The sequence below is a fragment of the Gossypium raimondii genome, chromosome 6 (genome assembly GCF_025698545.1).
Source record: "Gossypium raimondii isolate GPD5lz chromosome 6, ASM2569854v1, whole genome shotgun sequence".
Taxonomy (NCBI): Eukaryota; Viridiplantae; Streptophyta; class Magnoliopsida; order Malvales; family Malvaceae; genus Gossypium; species Gossypium raimondii.
This window is the reverse complement of record NC_068570.1, coordinates 25,033,635-25,051,683: the sequence shown is the minus strand read 5'-3', so window position 1 is coordinate 25,051,683 and position 18,049 is coordinate 25,033,635.

The window sequence follows — 18,049 nt, the reverse complement described above, 5'->3', positions numbered from 1 at the left end:
AGAATAGAAGTAGGAACCAGACTCAAAGCCTATAGATATATAGTGCCCTAGGTGTGGTAACTCAAGGTTTAGCTCTTGAACGAAGCAAACCACAATAGAATTATTCCAAGCAGTAGAATAAGATTGATCTTGTCGAGACATTATTGGTTAATATGTGTAGAATCTTAGAAATCCTAGCATTACGAATCAACATTGTAGATCTTTTAATTTTTGTTGTAGCATCTTTATTTTCAAACCTCTAATTTCTTACTTGATTGTTTCGTACATTTTATACATCATTATTCTCCTTTCTTGGGTATACATTGGATAGTGGTCACCCATGAGCTGTCGAAGATTGGGTAGATAATACCAGCATCTAGCCATTTGATAATATCTTTTTTGAGCAACTTCCTGCATGATTGGATTCAACCTTCTTTGTTGTTCAATAGAATTGCTATGGCTATCCTGCAGTAAAAATTTATGCATATAGATAGCAGGGCTGATTCCCTTGATGTCAACAATTGTCCATACCAATGTCTTCTTAGATCATCGGAGTACTTCCAACAACCCCACCTCTTGATTGGGTGTCAACTCGGTAGAAATAACTACTAGCAAGTTGTTGTTTTCTCCCAAATAAGCATATTTTAATTGCTGCGGCAAAGGCTTCAACTCTAGTGTGAGAGGTTCCTCTTTAGAAGGTTTAGGAGGCTTGAAAGAGCGATCTAATAACTCCAAAGATTCAAACTTATTAGCTTCTGCAAGTTCACCTAGGTCCTCAAAAATTATTGTGTCACTCCTTTCAAGTGAGTCTTCATTACTATCAGAATTGTTGTGGCAAAATCTTGTGAACTCTTTCTCCACTGCTGCTCCTATTGGGTCAATGGCATGACATTCTTCACTCTCATCAGTGCATTTCAAGGCATCAAATACATTGAATGTAATTTGCTATTCATTTACCCTTATGGTGAGTTCACTTTTCTGCACATCAATTAAATTCTTGTATGTCGCAAGAAAAGATCTTACAAGAATAATTGAAACATATTTGTTAGCTTCACATTATAAAATATGGAAATCTGCTAGAAAGATAAACTTATCTACTTTTACTAGCACGTATTCAAACTTACCTTCTAGATGTGCGTAGGATCAATCAGCTAGTTGTAACGGAATCGTAGTAGGTCTTGCTTTCCCAATTCCCAGCTTCCTGAAAATAGATTGTAACACCCCAAACCCAGCCTAGACATTATGGCCGTATCTGGCAATGTCACACGATAGTGTTTTTGAAACGTCATTGTTACGTTGAAAACATTCCATGTTATTATCTTTAGTAAAACTTTGTTAGAACTTAGGAAGTCGCCTTTATTCATTGAAAACATTTGTTTTGAAACATCCCTCATTGCAGAAGCTTTAAAAAAACAGTCTAAGTGATCATGCATTTAGAAACTACTTTAACTTTTTGAAAACTGAATTTCCTACGACCAGCAGGTATAAATCTATAAAGTAACATAAATAAAACCCAAAATTTTAAACCAAAGTCCCAAAGGGTCCTTAAATTACAACCCAAATAATCAATAATAATTAAATCATAAAATGTACATTGAAAACCATGAAGTCCAAAAAGTTTCTGTGGTCACTGCTGAGTCCTCTGTAGCACCTATTCATCTAAGTCTTGGATTACCTGTGCACATTAAACAAAAAGGGTGAGTTTACGTAAACTCAGTGTGTAATCTTGCAGAAACAAACAAACAATCAGTATTCACAGAGCACAGTTAAACAGTATTGGGCCTAAGCCCTTTTCAGTATCAGTGCCAGTTTGGGCCTTAGCCCATCACAGTATCAGTAGCAGTAACAGTTATGCAGTAGCAAAATCCTACCCATCTAGCCTTTACACACGATCTCCGTCCAACCCTACAGTCCATGGGATATAATCAACCCACCCATCTCCACACTCCAAGTAGTACCGAATGCGGCACAAAATAGTAATTTGCAGTTGAGCTGCCAGTAAATTAGGCTTAAAGCCTTTCAGTACACTTCCTCCGAATAACAACCCCTAACCCAATGCAAAGCAACATACAATGGATGATATGCTATAATGCAATTTCAGTACATATATTCGGTTCAGATATTAACATGCTCAGTACAGATATTATTCAGTCAGTTTCACACATTTAGAGGTTTAAGTAGCGCTTACCGACCTTACAGTAGGTTCGCAGTCGACTTGGGCGACCCATGCAACCTTAGAAACATTCCGGTAAAAATGGGTCCACACGCCCATGTGCGCCCGTGTGGCCCACTTGGTCCAAATTGGCCTTGGCCATGCGATCCATTTTTATTGTAACCCATGCTAACTAAATATTCATATATGTTTTCACTATTTACTTATATGTTCATTCAAAGCTGTCTACTTGAGTCATTGTCCGTAAATTATTTATATCTTGAGCTACAGAATTCCAAATTAAGATCCGTTTGATGTTTTCGAAACTAGACTCAAATACCTTTCTACCATAAAATTTTTAGATTTTATAGTTTATCAAATAAGTACAGTAAAATCTTCAAATCTATCCCGATTCTGCTGTTTGACAGCTTCAACCTTTCCTTACTAAAAATTATTTATCTCTTAGTACGGAATTCAGATGATATTTCTGTTTATTTCTCTTGAAAATAGACTCGCTAAGGATTTAAACATATAAATTTAATACCCTTTTTTCTAAAGTCAGAACAGGGGAACTTGAACCAATTCTGACCTTGTCTTACAAAATTTATTATATCTCATAACTTACAATTTCATTGCTTACACTGTTTCTTCCATGAAAAACTAGATTCAATAAACTTTAACTTCGTATTTTATTCAACCTCTAACTCAATTTCCACTATTTTTAATTATTTTTCAAATTTAGACTACTGCTGCTGTCTAAAACTATTTTAGTGCAGAATGTTGATTTTCAAGTTTATAACACCCTTATTTGTTTTCTCTACAATTTGTCGCATCATTTTATCTTATTTCTCGACAGCAAGCAATTTTAGCTTTTTTCCAAATCCCATTTTCTGCGTTTTGGGTACACACCTGGTGTCGTTTCTGATGCGTAAGCACTCCTAAGCCTCCAGAACCTAAAAATCAACCAACAAATCTCCATATTAATCACTTAATTCATTTGTAATCAACCAATTTTGGAAGGAACTCGGCTAAAAACCTAACAATACCCTTACCTCGCTTGAGTAACCATGACTTCGCACAATCACAACATCGATTCAAAACCACTAGCCCCTTGATTAACTCCTAAACACCAAAAAAGAATCTCCATTTTAGAGATTAACCAAGAACGATTAATAAGAGACAAAACGGTTACTTACTGAACACACGCAACCAATAATGAACAACCAAATCAATTGGAAAATAAAGAAAGAAACGGAAGGGAAAAAATGGAAATTTTGGCAGCAAGTAGGTAAAAGAATTGACAGAGGAGGGAAAAAGAAGAAAACGTCAAAAAAGTTTCGGTAATTGGAGATAAAATCGAAACTCTACTTTTTTTCTGCAACAGAGAGATAATCAGATTATTTTCTGATAACCTCTCCCCCATTATCTCCTAAAATCACTCTCTATTAACCCACTAAAACACAACTACTCAGAATTTTGCCCCAACACAACTCTGAGCCAAAATTGGAGCAAAAATACTGTCTCCACGCCATTACAGAGAATTGAACACAGGACCTCATTCACACGAACACTCCACTTATCCACCAGACTAGCAAACCCATTCTGTTAATTATTTGCCAACTTTTACTTAAAATCCTACTCACCAAAGATAAGGCTTATTCATAAAAATACCAAAATTTGCCCAAGTCCTTGCTTGAACTTGGGACCTCTCACACTCCTAGAACATTTCCCCATTGAAGCAGATACATAATTGTGTCACACCTTCGCAAGAACGAAAATAAAAATTCTGGGGCGTTACAACTCTACCCCACTAAAAGAAAAATTTCAGCCTTGAAACTTACCTGATCAGAACAAATAAGGATACTACTGACGCATCGCATCCTCAGGCTCCCACGTGGCCTCCTCAGTGCTATGATTACGCCATAGAACCTTCACCAAAAGAATAGAGTTCCTCCTCAGAACCTTTACGTCATGATCCAGAATCTGGACAGGCTCCTCCTCAAAGGTCAAGTCTGGTCTAACCTCAATCTTCTCAACAGAGACAATATGAGTAGGATTAGAGCGATAACTCCTCAATATAGAGACATGGAACATATCATGGATACGATCCAACGCTGGAGGTAGCTCCAATTGATACGCAACTGGTCTCACCCACTTCAGAATACGGTAAGATCCAATAAACCTAGGGCTCAACTTGCCTTTACGACCAAACCTCAGTACCTTCTTCCATGGTAAGATCTTGAGAAAGATGAAGTCCCACACAGAATACTTGATCTCACGCCTCTTCAAATTTGCATAAGATTTCTGCCTGTCAAAAGTCACTTTCAAATGATCCCAAATCAATCTAACCTTATCCTCTGTCTCAGAGACCAACTCAGGACTCGGAACACGTTGCTCGCCCAACTCAGTCCAACATAAAGGAATGCGACACTTATGACTGTACAGTGCCTCGTAAGGTGCCATATGGATGCTAGACTAGAAGTTATTATTATAGAAAAACTCCACTAACGGCAGATAACCCTCCCAAATGCCTCAGAAATCAATGGCATAGCTCCTCAACATATCCTCCAGTACCTGAATCACCCTCTCTAACTGACCATCGGTTTGAGAATGAAACGTAGTACTGAAGTCCAACCTTGAACCTAGAGTCTCATGCACCTTTTTCTAAAATCGAGATGTGAAACGAGGATCCTTATCAGAGATGATCAAACCGGTACGCCATGCAGTCTCACTATCTCAGAAATATAGAGCTTCACTAGCTTTTGCAAAGAATAATTTGTCCTAACTGTGATGAAGTGTGTAGACTTAGTCAATCGATCTACGATGACCCACACTGAATCTTTCTTAGTGGGTGTTAAAGGCAACCCACTAACGAAATCCATTGTTACTCGCTCCTACTTTCATAGCGGAATCTTAATCGGCTGCAACAATCCCGAAGGCAACTGATGCTCAGCCTTAATCTGCTAGCAAGTCAGACATCTAGCCACAAAATTCGTAACCACTTGGTTCAACCCTGGCCACCAATACAACTCTCGAAGATCTCGATACATCTTATTTCTACCAGGGTGCATAGCATAAGGACTACTATGCACCTCTCTCAAAATAGACTACCTCAAATTTGAATCATTCGGCACACATATCCGGTCTCGGAAACACAACACACCCTCAAAGTTCAACCCAAAGTCCGTAGTGCTACCACTCTCAATCTGTTGGAACCGAAGACCTAAAAACTCATCCTCCAACTGTCTACCCTTAATCTGCTCGATCCAAGTTGGCTTGACTTGAAGCTCAGCCAACAAACTCCCATCGTCGAACAAGCTAAGTTGAGCAAACATCGCTCTCAGATCAGTCAGAGCCCTACGACTCAATGCATCGGCCACCATATTGGCCTTTCCAGAATGGTACTCAATGGTACAATCGTAATCCTTAAGCAGCTCAACTCATCTTCGCTGCCTTAGATTCAACTCCTTCTAAGTAAGGAGATACTTGAGGTTTTTGTGATTAGTGTGGATGGTACATTTCTCACCATACATATAATGCCTCCAGATTTTCAATACAAATACTACGGCGGCCAACTATAAATCGTACGTCTGATAGTTTGCCTCGTGTGTCTTAAGTTGACGAGACGCATATGCAACCACCTTACCATCCAGTATCAACACACATCCCAAACCAACATGTGATGCATTACTATAAACCGTGAACTTCTTTCCAGGTTCAGGCTGTACCAAAATAAGAGCCTTAGTCAGTACAGTCTTAAGCTTCTCAAAGCTCTCTTGCTACGTATTAGTCTAGTCAAATGGTACACCTTTACGTAACAACTTAGTCATTGGTGCTACGATCAGTGAAAATCCTTCCACAAACCGTCGATAATAACCTGCCAACCCCAAAAAGTTGCGGATCCCAGACACATTCTTAGGCTACTGCCAATCCAACACAGCCTCAATTTTTCGAGGATCGACTCGAATCCCTTCAGCAGACACCACATGACCCAGAAATTTTACTTCACGTAACCAGAACTCGCACTTGCTGAACTTAGCATAGAGCTGATTTTCCCTCAAAATCTAAAGAACAATCCTAAGATGCTCATCATGCTCACCCTTAGTCCTCGAATAAACCAATATGTCATTGATGAACACCACTACAAACCAATCCAGGTAGGGCTGAAACACTCGGTTCATCAGATCCATGAAAGCTGCCTGTGCATTAATCAGTCCAAATGGCATCACTAGGAACTCGTAGTGACCATAACGAGTCCTAAATGCCGTCTTATGCACATCAATCTCCTTAACCCTCAACTGATGATACCCAGAACGCAAGTCAATTTTAAAGAACACAGACGCCCCTCGGAACTGGTCAAACAAATCATTAATCCTCGGAAGTGGATACTTATTCTTAATAGTCAACTTATTTAGTTGTCGGTAGTCGATACACATCCTCATGGATCCATCATTTTTCTTAACAAACAGTATCGGTGCTCCCCATGGGGACACACTAGGGCAAATAAACCCATGATCCAATAACTCCTGAATTTGAGCCTTAAGCGTCGTAAGCTCCTTCGGTGCCATTCGATAGGGAGCGATAAACATCGAAGCTGTACCAAGGAAAAGCTTAATTCCAAACTCTACTTCCCAATTTGAAGGTAAACCCGGTAGCTCCTCAGGAAAGACGTTCGAAAAATCCTTCACAGTTCTGATGTCCTTTACAGCAGAGTCCCCAGAAGTGGAAACACTTATGTAGGCCAAATACGCCTCACATCCCTTGCGAACCAGTTTCTCAACTACCAGTGCAGAGATCACATTAGCCAAGTAATTCCAACGTTCCCCAATCACAACTACTTCAGTACTCTCCTCAGTTCTCAATACGACTCTCTTAGTTGCACAATCCAAACTGACACGATGCTTGACCAACCAATGCATCCCCAATACCATATCGAACTTCCCAAATGGAAGCTCCATCAAATTAGCCAAAAATACTGTCCCTTAAACCTCTAAAGGAACATCCCTGTACAGTTTGCTAACTCTAACAGATTACCCCAGCGGGCTCAGTACAGTCACCTCACTAGAAGTACTCTCAACCAGAATCCCTAGGTTTTTGGAAATAAAACAGGCAACTTAGGAATGCATAAATCCTATATCTATCAATGCAATGTAAGACACATCATAAATAAGAAACGTACCCATAATGAAATTCAGAGCATATTTGTCCTCTCGGTGACATACATCATAAACTAAAACAGGTTGCCTCGCCTTAGTCTGTTCAGCACCTCTGCCCGGTGCTCTTTGTTCATGACTCATGCCATTACCACCCCTAGCCTTACCACGGCCTCTAGATGGCTGCTGTGTTACCCTCTGTGGCTGTGTAGTACTAGTACCCTAAGCTTCCATCTGATCGACCCTCAACGGACACCTAATGCGATGATCCAATGATCCACACCTCAGACACACCCCAGTCCTTCTCTAACACTCGCCCTGATGGCGTCTACCACAGTCGACACATGGTTGTAGTCCAGTAGCAGTAACAAGGGGCCCAGCTCTAACTGGTCCATCAGCTCTTGCCTTTCTCTTAGGCCTCTACAGAGAACTTGAGGGCTTCGAATCCCTCTTGCTCCTACCTTTCTCCGTATCGTGATTTTGGCGTCAGCTCGCTTAACCTCCTCGACGATCTTTGCCTTCTCAACCAGTGAAGAAAAATCACGCTCCCTCTGCGGAGCTATCAAGACTCTCAAATGATCTCTGAGGCCATCCTCAAGGAGGACACAACGCTCATACTCAGTCACACCATACCTCGCGCATAGTGGCTCAGTCGCAGGAATTCAACCTCATACTCGACCACTAATCGATCTTCTTGTGTTAGATTCAGGAACTCCCTCCTACGGGTGTTTGCATAACTAGCCCCCACATACTTCCCCTAGAAGGTAGTCTTAAATAACTCCCAGGTCAGACGTTTGGGCTAAGTGCCCTCCTTAACAATAAGCCACCATTGACAAGGTTTATCACGCAGCAGCGAGACTGCAACATTTAATTTCTGCTCGGAGGTGCAATCTAGGTCATCCATGATCCTCTCCGTGGCCTTAATCCAGTACTTGGCCACATTAGGGGCAACCCTAGTGACACCCCTGAAGAGCTCAGCTCCAATGAACCGGAGTCGTTCCGTAACTAACGCACGACCCCCAGATCCAGTATTAGGCCCAGCAACCCTCTCCAATATCCTCAACATAGACTGAGACAGTGCGTCGTCCCCAGCCATGCGATCATGAGACTCAATCTCAGTAGCAGGCGACACTGGCGTCTCACTTGTGTCCAAATTCGATATATTACCCAGGGTAGAGGACTCAGATCGAACCCCCGTACGACCTCTACCTCGGCCTTGAGTACCACGTCCATGAATACCTCGTGCGCTCATGTCTATTCAGATTTATCTGTATTACAAATTTTTATGCATCAGTTTCTGTTTCAGTAATTTAGAGTGGTTTTCGTAAATCACAGTCTCTATTAGTTTTGCTACTGTCTCAATATAAACCATCTAGAGTGTTTTCACAGTATATTACCTACAGTAGTTTCAAAATATCATAACATATATCAGTTTCAGAATATCATAGCATGTATCAGTTTCAGAACACTTACAGGATCAGTGCCGTAGACTTGGTGCACCACATACCTAGTATAAATATTTTAAATCATTTAAAAACCAATTTTTTAAAGACCAAATTCAAAACCCATAATCAACAGCCAAGTTTTGCAACTTGACTCTGATACCACTAAATGTAACACCCCAAACCAGGCCTAGACGTTATGGCGGTATCTAGAAATATCACATGATAGTGTTTTTGAAACCTCGTTGTTACGTTGAAAACATGGAATGTTATTATCTTTAGTAAACCATTGTTAGAACTTAGGAAATCGTCTTTATTCATTTAAAATATTTTTTTTGAAACATCACTCGTTGCAGAAGCTTTAATAAAATAATCTAAGTGATCATGCGTTTAGAAACTACTTTAACTTTTTGAAAATCGAATTTCCTACGACCAGTAAGTATAAATCCATAAAGTAAAATAAATAAATAAAAACCTAAAATTTAAAACCAAAGTCCCAGAGGGTCCTTAAATTACAACCCAAATAATCGATAATAATTAAATCATAAAATGTAAATTGAAAACCATGAAGTCCAAAAAATTTCTGTGTTCACCGCTGAGTCTTCCGTTGCACCGATTTATCTAAGTCTGGGGATTACTTGTGCACATTAAACAAAAAGGGTGAGTTTATGTAAAATCAGTGTGTAATCCTGCAAAAACAAACAATCAATCAATATTCACAGTGCACAGTTGAATAGTCTTGGGCCTAAATCCTTTTAAGTATCAGTGACAGTTTGGGCCTTAGCCCATCACAGTATCAGTACAGTGTCAAAAATGCAGTAGGACCTTAGCCCATCATAGTATCAGTAGCAGTAACAGTTATGCAGTAGCAGAATCCTACCCATCCAGCCTCTACACACCATATTCGTCTAACTCTACACTCCATGTGGGGATATAATCAACCCACCCATCCCTACACTCCAAGTAGTACCGAATGCGACACAAAACAATAGTTTCAGCTAAGTTGCGAGTAAATTAGGCTTAAAGCCTTTCAGTACACTTCCTCCTAATAACAACCCCCAATCCAATGCAAAGCAACATACAATGGATGATATGCTATTATGCAATTTCAGTACATATATTCGGTTCAGATATTAACATGCTCAGTACAGATATCGTTCAGTCAATTTCACACATTTAGAGGTTTAAGTAGCGCTTACCGACCTTACAATAGGTTCACAGTCGACTGGGGCAACCCGTGCCACCTTAGAAACATTTCGGTAAAAATGGGCCCACACGTCCGTGTGTGCCCGTGTGGTCCACTTGGCCCAAATTGGCCTTGGCCATGTGATCCATTTTTATTGTAACCCATGCTAACTAAATATATAAATATGTTTTCACTATTTACTTATATGTTCATTCAAAGTTGTCTACTTGAGTAATTGTCCCTAAATTATTTATATCTTGAGCTACAGAATTCCAAATTAAGATCCGCTTGATGTTTTCGAAACTAGACTCAAATATCTTTCTAGAATAAAATTTTTAAATTTTATAGTTTATCAAATAAGTACAGTAAAATCTTCAAATCTATCCCGATTCTACTGTTTGACAACTTTAACCTTTCCTTACTAAAAATTATTTATCTCTTAGTACGAAATTCAGATGATGTTTCTGTTTATTTCTCTTGAAAATAGACTTGTAAGGATTTAAACATATCAATTTAATCCCCCAATTATTTTTTTACAATTTTCGATGATTTTTCTAAAGTCAGAACAGGGGAACCTGAACCTATTCTGACCTTTTCTCACAAAATTCATTATATCTCATAACTTACAATTTCATTGCTTACATTGTTTCTTCCATGAAAAACCAGACTCAATAAAATTTAAGTTCATATTTTATTCAACCTCTAACTCAATTTCCACTATTTTTGATGATTTTTCAAAGCTAGACTACTACTACTGTCCAAAACTATTTTTGTGCAGAATGTTGATTTCCAAGTTTATAACATCCTTATTTGTTTTCTCTATAATTTTTCGCATCATTTTCTCTTATTTCTCGACAGCAAGGAATTTTGACTTTTCAGCAAATCCCATTTTCTGCATTTCGGGTACACACCTGGTATCGTTTCTAATGCGTAAGCACTCCTAAGCCTCCAGAACCTAAAAATCAACCAACAAATCTCCAGATTAATCACTTAATTCATTTTTAATCAACCAATTTTGAAAGAAACTCTGCTAAAAACCTAACAATATCCTTACCTCTCTTGAGTAACCACGACTTCGCACAATCACAGCGTCGATTCAAAACCACCAGCCCTTTGATTAACTCCTAAACACAAAAAAGGAATCCCCCTTTCAGAGATTAACCAAGGACGATTAACAATAGACAAAACCGTTACTTATCGAACACACACAACCAACGATGAATAACCAAATCAATTGGAAAATAAAGAAAGAAACGAAAGGGGAAAAATAATGGAAATTTTGGCAGCAACTAGGGAAAAGAATCGACAGAGGAGGGAAAAAGAAGAAGAAGAAAATGTCAGAAAAAGTTTCGGGAATTGGAGAGAAAACTGAAACTCTACTTTTTTTTCTGTAATGGAAAGATAATCAGATATTTTTTGATAACCTCTCCCCCATTATCTCCTAAAATCACTCCCTATTGACCCACTAAAACACAACTACTCAAAATTTTTCCCCAACACAACTCTTAGCCAAAATTGGTGCAAAAATACTGTCTCCACGCCATCACAGAGAATTGAACACATGACCTCCTTCACACCAACACTCCACTTATCCACCAGACCAGCAAGCCCATTCTATTAATGATTTGCCAACTTTTACTTAAAAGCCTACTGACCAAAGATAAGGCTTATTCATAAAAATACCAAAATTTTCCCAAGTCCTGGCTTGAACTTAGGACCTCTCACACACCCAGAACACTTAACCACTGAAGCGGATACACAATTGTGTCACACTTTTGCAAGAACAAAAATAAAATTCTGGGGCGTTACATAGACGTGGGCATTAGATTTATACTTGTTGCTAAATCACATAATACCTTACCAACATATTGATTTCCCATTGAACATGGGGTAGTGCAACTCATTGGGTTCTTCAACTTTGGAGGTAAATTATTCGTTAACATCGCTGTGCACCCTTCAGTGAGAGTAATAGTCTCAAACTCTCCCAATCTGCATTTCTTTGATAGTATATCTTTTATAAACTTCACATAATTGGATATCTGCTCAAAAGCTTCAACTAGTGGTATGTTGATGTGAAGTTGTTTAAGGACATCTAGAAATCTTTTGAACTGAGCCTCTTGTTTACAATTGTGAAATCGTTGAGGAAATGGTAGTGGTGGCCATCGTTCAGGTTGCTGACGTTGTTTTGCCGTAGTATTTTTATCGGCAACACGATTTGATTTTGCTGCAACAATCTTTTACTTATCCTTTTTAGTTGCAGTGTACTTTTCAAACGTTTTTGAAATCTTTCCATTCTTATAGTCTGATTTACCCTCTTCTGTCATGGCATCTTTAACGATTTCATTCAGCTGAGTCCCACTTTTAAGAGTAATTGCCTTACAATACATCTTCCTTTGTGATTTTGAAGTCTCAGTATCACTTGGTAGAGCTCCTTGTGTTCTCGAACTCAAAGCATTTGCTATCTGCCCCACTTGTTTCTCAAGAGCTCAAAAGGATACAGTTTCAATCTAAATTACGACATCATTCTTGGCCATATCTTCTTTCAACAAGGCTTTAATAGATGATGATGATGATGAAGTTGATGTCTGACCTTACTAGACAGTTTGCCTCGGCATAGGTTGAGTATAACTAGGCAGTGCACTGATGGCGTTATATCTTGATGCATTGTTAAAATTCCCCGCACCTTGATTAGTCCAACTAAAGGTTGGATGTTGTTTCCACCCTGGATTATATGTGTTGGAATAGGGGTTTTTGTTTCGATTGAAATTACCTATGTAGCACACAAATGCTGGATTTGATAGGCATTTGTCAAACTCATGGTCTTTAGCACAATAAACACACACTGGCTCGACTGCTTTCATCTCCTTAACTATAGTTGGTCTCTTCATTATTTTGATCATATTAGTTAAAGATGATACCTGGACAGTCAATGAAGTGACTGCATCAAGTTTCATACTACCAGCAGTTCTCTTACCAGTCCTAAATTGCGTGATAGGATATTGATAATCATTGTTGGCAATTCGTTCTAAAATCTAATGTGCTTCATTGTACGATATATCCAACAAAGTACCATTGGCAGAAGCATCAACTACCATTCTCGTATGTGTAATCAACCCATTATAAAACATCTCCATCTGTGTCCAGTGTTGAAACCCATGAATTGGAAATTTTCGAAGTAGTTCTTTAAATCTTTCCCCAGCTTCATATAACGTTTCATTCTCTATTTTTCAAAAAGACGTGATGTCATTTCCAAGCTTGACATTCATGTTTGGCGGATTATACCGTAACAAAAACCTCTCGTAAAGATCATTCCATAATGCCACTGTCCCCGACGACAAAACATTCAACCATGCCCTTGCTTTGTCTCTCAAGGAAAAGGAAACAATTTAAGTCTTAGGGCGTCTAAACGAGTCTTTGAATTCTAGGAAAAGTCTTAAATGCAATTGTGGATCTTCGGTAGGTAACCCGCTGAACTGTGTGTTTGCAACATCTGAAACATCACCGATTTCAATTCAAAATGCTGAGCTTGAATGTGTGGTTTAACTATCCTTCAATTCAGATCATCCAAAATTGGCACAACATGTTCACGAATTGGCCTGTCTCGATTGTCTATCACGTGATGAATAGAAAGATCAACATCATGACCATTTGGATTTAATGGATCATTTAGACCAGGATCATTCCTGTCCCTAGCCAGGTTACGCACTTCTCTTCTCCTTTTTCTCTAAGTTATCTCGATCTCAGGTTTAAAAGGGTACTCTTCATTAGCAGGAATGCCTCTACTCATGCACTGATAACAAACCTATAAAAATAAAATACAACTGAATTAACTAAAACTGAATGGAATTAAATAAAATAACCAAACCAAATTTCACCAAATTGTTAATCCTCAGCAACGGCGCCAAAAACTTATTGCTTGTGAATAAAGTGATAAGTGTACAAGTCGGATCAAGTAATAAAGTGATAAGTGAGATCGTCTCCACAGGGATTAGATAGGTTTAATTTGGTAAGCTATTATGGTAAAGTGAGATTAATGCTAAGGCAAAAACAGTAATAAAAATTTAATAGCAATTAGGAGAATAATGATGAATAAAATGTACGGAACAATCAAGCAAACAATTAGAGTTGTGAAAATAAAGACGCCAAGGCAAAGATTAAAAGATTTACGATGTTGATTCGTAAGCCTGTGATTACTAAGATTCTACTAGTATTAACCAATAATATTATTGAAAAAGTAAAAATAATATAAATATTTAATTTTATAACGATGATAATTTAAATTATAGTCAATATAAAATAAGACCAAAAGTTAATATTTAAAATAAACTTGAATGGTTTGATATTACAAATTACAATTTTAGCTTTACTCTTAAAAGGAGTTAGAATATATTTAAAGATTAAAAAAGGAAAAAACACAATGTAAATTAAGTTATTAAAAAATACATAAAGAAAAGTTGTATAACAAAATATTTAATATCTTTTGAAAGAAATATTCGATAAATATTATATATGAAATTCAAATTTCAATAATTAAAAATGAGGGTATAAATGAATGTGTAAATTTTAAATTTTACGGACTTGAACCACATATTTATATTTTCCAATATTGGATATTAAAAACGGTATATAAGGACTTAATATTAAGAAAAGTAAAACTGGACTAAGTATATTTAAATTTTTATTTTTTTGTAATCTATGACAATTAATTATAGCAAATATTATTGACATATATGATCCTTGTTACATGAATGGTTTAATATTACATTTAGGACCTGAACTTGACACTTTTTCTTAATTTGGTAATTAATCTTTTTTTCGGCCCAATTTGGTACCTGAACTTGACACTTTTTCCTAATTTGGTACAAAAGTATTTTTTGGGCCCAATATGGTACCTGAACTTGACATTTTTTTCTTAATTTGGTACCTAAACTTTTTTTGGGCCCAATATGGTACCTGAATGTATTAAATGTTATACAAATTACGCAAAACACTAACGGTGTTAAATTTTTTTTTGTTATGCTACAAAGAAATTTATTATTTTAATTAATAAAATAATTAATTAAATAAGAAAACTAAAAGTAATTGAACATATATAATATAAAAAATATCATATCATCTCGTCACATTTCGGTCATACATTGATTATTTTTGCTACCTCATAAAATAATAACATTGTTAGTATATTGGAGTAATTTGTAAAACATTTGAAAAGTACCAAATCAAACAAACAAACAAAAAAAGATTAGATACCAGATTAGGAGAAATAGTCAAGTTTAGGTATCAAATTAGACCCAAAAAGTTTAAGTACCAACTTAAGAAAAGTATCAAGTTTAGGTACCAAATTAGGAAAATGTCAAGTTCGGTACCAAATGTTATATTAAGCCTATATGAATTGATATTCAATGTTGATATATTTTATAAGGAAATTAGATTGAAAAATATTCAATTTAAACTTTAGTCAATAAACACACATGTCAAATAATTACCATGCCAAATGACAATTTTTAACTATGCCACATTAGAATGCTTTTGTTAATTGTAACTTGAAATTGCTATAGTATATGTACTATTTTTTTATCTTGTGCAATGCACGAGTTTGTTGTATATGTCTATTAAATTATATTAATCTAAAATAATTTTAAGATCTGTAAAGTTTGAAAAATAATTTTTGTTAAAAAAATATAAATATAAATATAAATATAAATACTTTATTTTTATTTTTAATTTAGGATAATCTACAAAAATAGTCACTTTTGTTTGCCTCAGATTACAGTTTAGTCACTTATGTTTGAAATGTTACGTTTTAGTCACTTACGTTATCGTTTTGTTACGAAGTGACCGCTCTACTGTTAAACTCTGTTATCTCCCTAACGCAGACCTACGTGGTAGTCTAAATGGATTTTAAATGCCAACTTGGATGTCTAGTTGTTGTGATGAAAATAGGTTTTTAATTAAATAAATTTAATTTGGACTACCATGTAAGACATCCAAGTTGGCATTTAAAACCCATTTGGACTGCCATGTAGGATCACCATTAGGGGGGTAATGAAGCTTAACGGTAAAGTGACCACTTCGTAACAAAATGATAACGTAAGTGACTAAAATGTAGCATTTTAAACATAAGTGACTAAAATGTAATATGAGGCAAAAAAAAGTGACTGTTTTATAGATTACCCTTTAATTTATGATATTATAGTAATTGTAAAACTCATATATGATATTTTTTATGTATGATATTAATTTTAAAAATAAATATTTAAGTACGTATTTAATTTAAGATTTTAATGCAATTTCATTTAAATTAATACTCATATATACCAAATCTATATTCATGTTAAAAATTATCGTTATTCGTTATTACATAAATCTGAACTATTGTAAAATTTTAAATAATTAAATTAATTAATATATAAATCAATATAGAAAAAAAGAACATGCGTATTATGTGTGTATATATATTATATTGATATATTGTTTAAGATATTGTGTCTCATATACTTTATGACTTTTTAAAGAATAGTATTACCATATTATAAGCATAAGTAATTCTATTCATTTAAAATGTTTAAATTAACTTAAAATATAAAATAAATTAAAATTTTTACTTTTTCTTTAAAATAAAAAAACTGAAAATTTCATTTGAATTATTAATATATGATTTGAGATAAAATTAATCAATTTTATTGAAAATATAAGTGGACAATATTCAATTAATAAATATTTAAAATAATTAGTCAAATTCATGGATAATTTTAAAAGGTTATTAAGTAAATTAATTTTTATACTATTTGCAAGATGTGTTAAATTGTGAAGCCCTCAATATTTTAAGAATTTAGGATGGAAATAAGTTAAAAGGGTGTGTACATGTGTATATTTTCATTTTCACCCAAACCTTCTAATATATGTAATTTAATATGTATATATGTGTGATGCACGAGTCAATTTTATGTATTAATTGAAATGCACTTATTAATTTTATGAATCTATTTTATTTTATAATGTTTTACTAATAATTTGATTACGAAATCAAACAATGTTGATATGTCAACATGTAATAGGTGACAGATGTCTTAGAATTGTTTTAGAACTAATTGTTACTAAAATTATTTCAAATTTTTTTTTTTGAAAATACTGTCTATTTTGCTTCAACTAGGCTAGGAAGTCCAAAACAAATTACAAATAAAACCCGAACACAACAAAAATAAAACAAAACCCAAACCAAACAAAAGCAAAACAACACCCAAAAAAAGTCGGATAGAAAAACAAATCAGAAAAAATTAATTAACAAACGAAACACATCCAAGCCCTTCGATGACCAGCAACCCAAAACGGCCAGAAACGTTCCCAAGATTGGCAAACAGAGCCACCAACTAGAAGAAGAGAGTTGAGATTCGACGCATAGAGTGGCAAACATTCTCAACCAAGAATTGCGAACAGAATAGGGAGGCAACTACGAAGGTTGGTGGAAACAACGATCCAGATCCACAGTTCCAAGACCCGAAGCTGAGCATCCTTTACCGAGAAGGAATCTTCCGACTGTTTCATTCCTTCGGATACCATTTCATGCATTGTTGTATTTCCTTCCCACACAATGAATTCGAAACGACAAGATGCGAAGCCCCTCGCCAGTGTCTTCCACTACACCAAAATAGGCTTTTAGCGGCACTTTTAGCGGCGTTTGGACAAAAAACGCCACTAAAAATCAAGCATTAGCGGCTCTTTTAGAAAAACGCCGCTAAAGATCGAGCATTAGCGGCGCATTTTAGAAAACGCTGCTAAAAATAAGCATTAGCGGCGTTTTCCAAAAAGCGCCGCAAAAAACCTAAGCCCAACGACGCCATTTTCAGCGTTTTTGGGGTCTTTAGTGGCATTTTTGAAAAAGCGCCGCTAATGCTCGTACCTTTAGCGGAGTTTTTTAAGAAGAGCCGCTAATGCTCCTACCTTTAGCAGCGTTTTTGAAGAAGCACCGCTAATGCTCGTACCTTTAGCGGCGTTTTTTAAAAAGCGTCGCTAATAATAAAATCAAAAACCATTTCAATTATCTCATTCTTTGATATATTCTCAAGTAATGTTTCAATTATATTTTTTTATTATAAGCTGAAAAAATTAATATTTCGTTGTATTTATTATATATTGG